The sequence below is a fragment of the Palaemon carinicauda genome, chromosome 5, assembly GCF_036898095.1.
Source record: "Palaemon carinicauda isolate YSFRI2023 chromosome 5, ASM3689809v2, whole genome shotgun sequence".
NCBI lineage: Eukaryota > Metazoa > Arthropoda > Malacostraca > Decapoda > Palaemonidae > Palaemon > Palaemon carinicauda.
Genome location: NC_090729.1, coordinates 133,036,878 through 133,044,377, shown reverse-complemented (window position 1 = coordinate 133,044,377; position 7,500 = coordinate 133,036,878). Strand labels below are relative to the sequence as shown.

At 33.0% G+C, this 7,500-nt stretch overlaps 1 protein-coding gene across 4 annotated transcripts in view; it reads right to left on the bottom strand.

Annotated features, from left to right (window-relative positions):
* LOC137641481 (Kv channel-interacting protein 4-like) overlaps positions 1-7,500 on the bottom strand; it is an 852,695-nt gene that overhangs the window by 558,699 nt on the left and 286,496 nt on the right. The window lies entirely within an intron of this gene.

Below are 7,500 nucleotides of genomic sequence, written 5' to 3'. Positions count from 1 at the left end.
TCCAAGGGAACTCCGCCCCACAACATTAGAAGACCATGGTACAGAGGCTATGGTACTACCCTTGACTAGAGAACAGTGATTTGATTTTGGAGTGGCCTTCTCCGAGAAGAGCTGCTTACTATAACTAAGTCTTCTACCCTTACCAAGGGGAAAATAGCTACTGAACAATTACAATGCAGTAGTTAATCTCTTCAACGAATAAGCATTGTTTGGTAAATTCTGTGTTGTCAGGTGTATGAGAAGAGAGTAGAATGGGAAAAGAATAAGCCAGACTATTCGAAATATATATAGACAAAGGAAAAATGGTCTGTAACCAGAGAGAGGGATCCAGTGTTTTACTGTCAGGCATGTCTAATGTCGCCTTCAGTACATGCCAATTTGTTCCAAATATTTTGTATTTGCCCTTTGGCCATTTCTGCATTTTTTTTACTCTTGAACTTAACACTCAATTTTATCCAGACTTTGCCAAATTAATAACATTTTGTTCTTTCTACTTAAATTTGTCTGAAATTTAGATTATTGCTTTGATATTTCTGAAGTATTGAGCCGAGTTTTTTAATTTTTCTGAAGTATTGACCCTATTTTTTATTAATATTTCTGATGTTTTCCCTTTTTTTGTTGCTGATTTTAGTGATTTTAGCGTTTAATTCCATACCCCATTATTTGTAACTATATTCATCCTTTGTAAACTTTTGTCTTACAGTTTTACATTCCCGAAGTTTACAACTTTTCTAACGATTTGATTTTTCTTCTGGAACTTTACTCTTATATTTTTAACGTTTTAGTTTTCACTTTCTCATGTTTTAAAGATATTCTTAGTTTATAAAGTTATCGTTTTAATCCTTCGTCCTTGACATTTCTATTTTCGTTGTTTCAAGCTTTTGGACCCTCGTCTGGAACGTTTATTTCGTTTTGGTTTCTAGCTTTGTTTAACTTTTATTGCTTCATGTTGATGCTTGAATTGTAAGTTACGTATGATTTAGGTTTTCTCTATAATGTAGCTTTTTCCTTCCACATTTTTAAAGTGTTTTTCCACATTTCTACCTTGTTTTGTAATGACTCAACTATTTTTCTAGTTTATAGTGAAACATATTTTAATTTTCGTGTTTGTAAAGATTTCAACAGTTTGTATATTCATAAGAAAAATTTTGTTCCTGATTGTGTTGTATTTTCTTCTTAAGTATGTAACGTGCCATTCCTCGTTTCCTTTCTTCACTAGTCTATGTTTCCCTGTTGGAGCCTTTGGGCATATAGTATTATGTTTTTCCTACTTGGGTTGTAGCTTAACTTATATTAAAAAAAAAAAAAAAAAAAAAAAAAAAAAAAAAAAAAAAAAAAAAAAAAAAAAAAACTTCACGCTAAGTTTTTTTTTCGATGTACTGCTCAATAGTTGTAGCTCTGTTGATGGACCTTGATGCTTATGGAGGTGTAGACCCAATTGGTATTTTTCCTTTTTTTTTTTTTTTATGAAGACTGCAGATTTCTTCGCTCCAAAGTTATCCGTTATTTTGCGCAAGTTAGCAAGAAGAGGAGCTTTTAGCACTAGTTGGAGAATTGGTAATGTTACTCCTCTATGTAAATGTGTTTGTGGTAGCTCAAGTCCCACTGACTATCGCCCAATTTCCATAACTCCCATATTATCTAAAGGTTTTGAACGTCTTCTGGCAAAACGTCTTAATAGGTTTGCTGAAGATAATCATCTATTCCCTAGTTTGCAATTTGGTTTTCGTAAAGGCCTTGGATTATGTGATGCCCTTCTTACAATCTCCAATTCTGTACAGAAATCCCTTGATTGTGGTCAGGAAGTTCGTATGATTGGCCTCGATTTTAGTGTTCCTTTGACCGTGTTGTTCATGAGGCCCTTGTTTTCAAACTCAAACAGTTGGGAGTGAGTGGGTCGTTTCTTAGCATTATTTTTGATTTTTTAATTTTTCTTTTCTTTTATTATAAAAATACAATTACATATTATTCATTTACATTTTTTGTGTAATTATTCTATTTACAAAAATAACACAAAAATATAACAAAATAGATATTAATTCATGTTTACAAAAATAAATAAATCAACATAAATCAAAATCAAAATACATAGTCTAGAAATTCTTTTGTTATGTACTTTGATATACTGTCCGTATATCTTCACCTAATATACATCCTTTGGGATTGTAATTTATTTTTTAAGAAAACCATTATATCTTTGCAGCTATTGCTGTGCTTATTACACATCCATAAACAATACAAATAACATGTTATCAATAAAATTGCAGTATTTTTATCAGTTTTAGATTTTCCTTCTATATCATAGAATAACAGTTTCAAGAAGCTATAAACATTTAGTTTACAACATTTCCTTAGCACAGAATTAAACCATTTTACAATATCTTTCTTTTCCCTACAAAAGTAAAAGATATGCATCTGAGACTCGGTTTCGCCACATTGGTTACACTTTGAATCTTCTTTTAATTTTAACATATGTAGCCTTTGTTTTGTTGCTAGTGACTCATGAATATACCTAAATACAAATTCTCTGTCCTCTACTTTGATGAATGTACTATTAATGTTTCGCCAACTATTTTTCCATTTAAGTGTGGGATAATTATTTTCCACTACTGCAGTTTCCTTCATCCAAATGATTGAATACATTCCTTTATTATTAATATTTGGGAACCTTTTGTCGTGATAAGCTTTTCTAATACAGTTTACTGCTTCTGAATAATATTCAGGAGTAAAATAAGCTATTTCTGGTAAATTTTCCAACTGTATCATACCATTCAATCTTACGGAACAATAATACCTTGTTAACCCATTTCCATTAATTAAATTTTTTAAACAAGTGACACTTAATACTGATCTTGCCTTTTCTTCAACACTTATTATCCCCAACCCTCCTTCTAACTTTGACAGATGTAGGGTGCTACGCTTTATAGGACGATACATACCACACCATATATATTTAAAAATAATTGCATTCACTCTTTGGGCTTGTTTTTTACTTAACGGAAGTGTGTGAGCTACATACCATATCTTAGACAATATCAATGAGTTAATTATCAAGGCTTTCTGGTAAAGTGTTAAATACCTTTTACACAACATGTTAACTGATTTTTCAATGTTTTTCTCTATGATTGACCAATTTATTTCACAAGTCTTTGAATACGAGTTGCTGAAGTAAATTCCTAGAATTTTGACACAGTCCACAACTTTAAAACAATTTAACTGCCAGTCTCCTTTGCCTGCCCCTTCACCAATACCTATGAGGACAGATTTTTCTTTATTTAATAATGAGGCAGTCGCAGCTTCAAATCTTTTAATTTCAGTCCGAATTTCTATTAACGAATCATCGTCTGCAAAAATTACTGTTGTATCATCAGCAAATCCTTGTAATTTAATTTCGACATTATTTGGCAGCGCAGGTGGTATAATTTTAGTATTGGTTTTTAATGCTAAGTACAATGGCTCTTGGAAAATTACATACAACAACATTGACAGGGGACAACCTTGTCTAACCGATCTTCTTATATTAAAGGTACCTGTAAATAGTCCATTGACACATATCATACTCTGACATTCCTTATACAATATTTTAAGCCATGAAATAAACTTCTCTGAAAATCCAAACTTTTCCTTAACTCTGAAAAGAAAGGGCAAGTTTACCCTATCAAAAGCTTTGGACCAGTCCATGTTGAACATCCTTGCTTTCAAGTTATTCTCTCTCACATAATTTATTATATCTCTTATTATATTATTACAGTGAATTATATATCTGCCTGGAACGCCACAATGTTGTTCTGATATAATTTTTCCTAATACAAGTTTCAAATGATTTGCAATTGATTTTGTTAGAATTTTATAATCAACATTTAATAAAGTGATAGGTCTCCAGTTTTCAACCAATTTCAAATTCCCATCTTTTGGGCATAGTTTTATTAATCCTAAATTTTGCGAATACGATAAATTTCCATCTTTTAGCACACATTTTATTACCTCTGAAAAATCGTTTTTAATAACATTCCAAAATCTTTTGTAAAACTCCACAGTTAACCCATCACTTCCTGGTGATTTTCCATTCTTCATTTTATTCAATGATTTCCATAATTCATCTAATTCAAATTCCTTCCCTAAAACTTCATTGTCTTCATTATCTATCTTTTGATTGCATTTCTGAAGCAAATATGATTGTTCTTCATGATCTCCCTCAATAGATTCATACATCACTTTGAAATGATCTTTAAGAAATATAAGAACAGCTTTTGTATCTGACAGCATATTTCCACTCCTATCTTTTATCTTCTTTAAAAGGTTATTACCTTTACGCAACTTCTCTTTCCCAAGCAAGTGCGATGATAATTTTTCCCCTTCTACTAGATCTTTTAATTTTGCTCTTACTTTAACTCCTTCACAAAGTTCATTTTGAAGACCATTTATTTTATTTTTCAAGGCGTTAATTTCATCATATTTATCATTCCCAGCATTACATAATCCATACAGATATTTTAATCGATATTGCAATGAATTGATTAAGCCATATTTTTCATTTGATACCCTAGTTGCAACTTTGATGAAGAACCTTTTACATTCCTTTTTTTTTGCAAATTCCCACCATTCAATTACATTTTTGAAACTTTCTTTTTTAAGTTTTAAATGACTCCAAAACCTTTTAAAAATTTTCACCTATCCCTTCTGTTTCCAGTAAAGATGCATTCGGCTTCCATAATCCTTTCCTTTTATGCACATCTCCTATCCTGAATTTTGCTAAGACCATACAATGATCAGAAAAGGCCACAGGTACTGTTTCGGTACTTATCACATTATGGATCAGCTCTTTAGTATAGAGGCGATCTATCCTAGAACCATAACCTTTTCTCAAGTAAGTATATTGTGGAATACCTTTAGACGTGTGAGCTACATCTTTCAATCCAACATGTTTTATGAAGGTCTGCAAGGATTTTGACACTAAATTATCTTTTCCGGTACTAACATCTCTGTCAGATGTAACACAATTAAAATCCCCACCAAAAACTACATTTTCAACATTTTTACGAAAAAAATATAACATTTTATTTCTAAAAAAAAAATCCTCTCGTTCTTTCTTTTTATCTGTACCTGAAGGAGCATAGATATTCACAATTGGGATTTTATGATTTAAACAAGATATTTTAGCTCCTATTATCTGTCCCTCCGTATCCATTTCCTTGCTAATAACAGACAGATTTAAACTTAGTTACACAAACTGCTGTGCCTCCTTTAAGAATATTACTTGGATTTAACAAAACATCAAAATAATTTGTGAAAAAAACTCAAAGCCTTTACATCCATCACATTATGTTCTTGCAATAACCAAACATCTATATCATAATACCTAGACAAGGATAACAGCTTCATTTGTTTACCTACATCATTTAAACCATTCACATTTAGACAACCAATTGAGAGTTTGAAGGCGTAAAATTAGTTAAGTTCTACCTTTTTCCTTTTCTGGTCTCTCAATTTTTTCCAATTTTCCTCATCACTGTTGTCTTCAGATCTTGAAGATTTTTGTGTTCCTATTTTCTGTTTTGAGATTCTCATTTTAACGTCATTTTCCATTTGAATTTTCCATTTTCCGTTTTCACGCTCACATTCGTTATTCCCATCAGTCTCCATAGATCTATCTTCAATACAATCTGCTTCAGTTTGACCTCCCCCTTCCCGTTCTCGTTGATCAATTTCACGTCCAAAGTCCAGGTCCAATTTTCTGTCGTCGAGATGTACGTCGGCAATAGTCGTAATAGTATTACTCTCATTAAGTGCAGTTTCATGGATAACCACCATTTCGGGCACTCCCCAACTTGGTATACTGTTTACCTTCTCATCGGTAAATATCACCGCCTCGTCGTTCTTTGAATCCCTTTCTTCGCAGATTTGAATTTGTTCATTATCTGCAAGCTCGATGTCCTTCCTTTCTGCTGGAATAAGTTGTTCGTCATTTCTATTTTCCACTGCTGTGCTCTCGATATCCTGAACATCATTACTATTTGGTGTATCCTCACTTATCGATTCTTGCCTCTCCTTCTCTATGGTCTGTTCGATCCCTTGTGTTTCGTTACCTCGTGGTTTCGGTAAACTAGGAAAATCCTTTTCATGTTCAAAAATATTCACAATTCTGTTCAAGGAGCAATCTACTGCAAAATGATTCTCACTGCCATATTTAAGACATGTCCTTTTCTGGCCGTTGTACATAAAAGCTATGTTATGTCCTCCTATACAGAGCGCCGATGGGATGTTTTTCTTGATTTCCATTTTAGACGTCCGTATTCCGTTCAACAGTCCTTTTCGTCTACCATGAGTGTTGGTATCATCACGTATTCCAATAACTTTCCCGTACGAGCTTAATACATCACTCAATACACTGTTCTCCTTATCAAATGGAGCGTACCTTATTGAAACAAATGTAAACACACTGCTAAAATTAGCCACTTTCACTTCTAGGCCATTAGGTAAACAAATGACTTTTTCATCATATTTATTTAGAAAAGTTTCGTACACATACTGATTTCGAAACTTCAAGATCACTTTATTACCTCGCATTTCTTGAATACCAATCAAATCTTCGATATCAATTCTAAGCTTTTCAAAAATGACATCATCAACATCACTTACGCTAGGTTTTCCTGAAAAAATCAAACCAACGGAGTCTTTTCTCCTAAGGGGTGGAGTATAAAACGAAGTCATTTTCACTTCGTTAGAACGCACTACACCTCACTACTCTTACGTCACAGCCATGGTCTGAGGATTATGGCCTCTCCAGCCAGGGTAGGAAATTGTAGTTTTCCTTTACCTGTCTACATTAAATTTCACTTTCACTAAGTAAAGTTCACTTCCTATGTTATCCTTGATACTTTAAAAATCTTTATGACAGTACCTTAGTCGTTCATATCGTCTTGGTTCACAGAAAATATCGAAAAAAAGGTAGCTCGTAAATTGTTGACGTTTGTTTACTCTGCTTTCTTCTTCCCCCTATTTTTTTAATTAAGAGATCTCAGAGTTGTTGTTGATGGGCACCATAGTGAGTATAGGATTGTGATATCCGGTGTTCCAAATGATAGTGTTCTTGGCCCATTACTTTTCATACTATATACACATGACTTGTGGTTTGGCCTAGAGAACAAGCTTGTTGCATATGCAGATGATGCTACTCTCTTTGCATCAATTCCATCCCCTGAATGTAGATCTGGGTTTGGTGAATTCCTTAATAGAGATCTAGCTAAAATTAGTGCATGGTGCAAATGTATGAAGTTGAATCCCAACAAAAATCAAAGTATGATTGTAAGTAGGTCAAGGACAGTGGCTCCTCAACATGTTTCTTTAAATTTGTATGACTTTTAAAATTTTAGGTGTGATTCTGGACAGCAAATTTACTTTTTAGAAACATATTAGGTCTGTGTCTTCTTCAATTGCACAAAAAATTGGCTTATTGAGAAAGTCTTACAAGATTTTCGGTGATCAATCTATTCTGAAGTG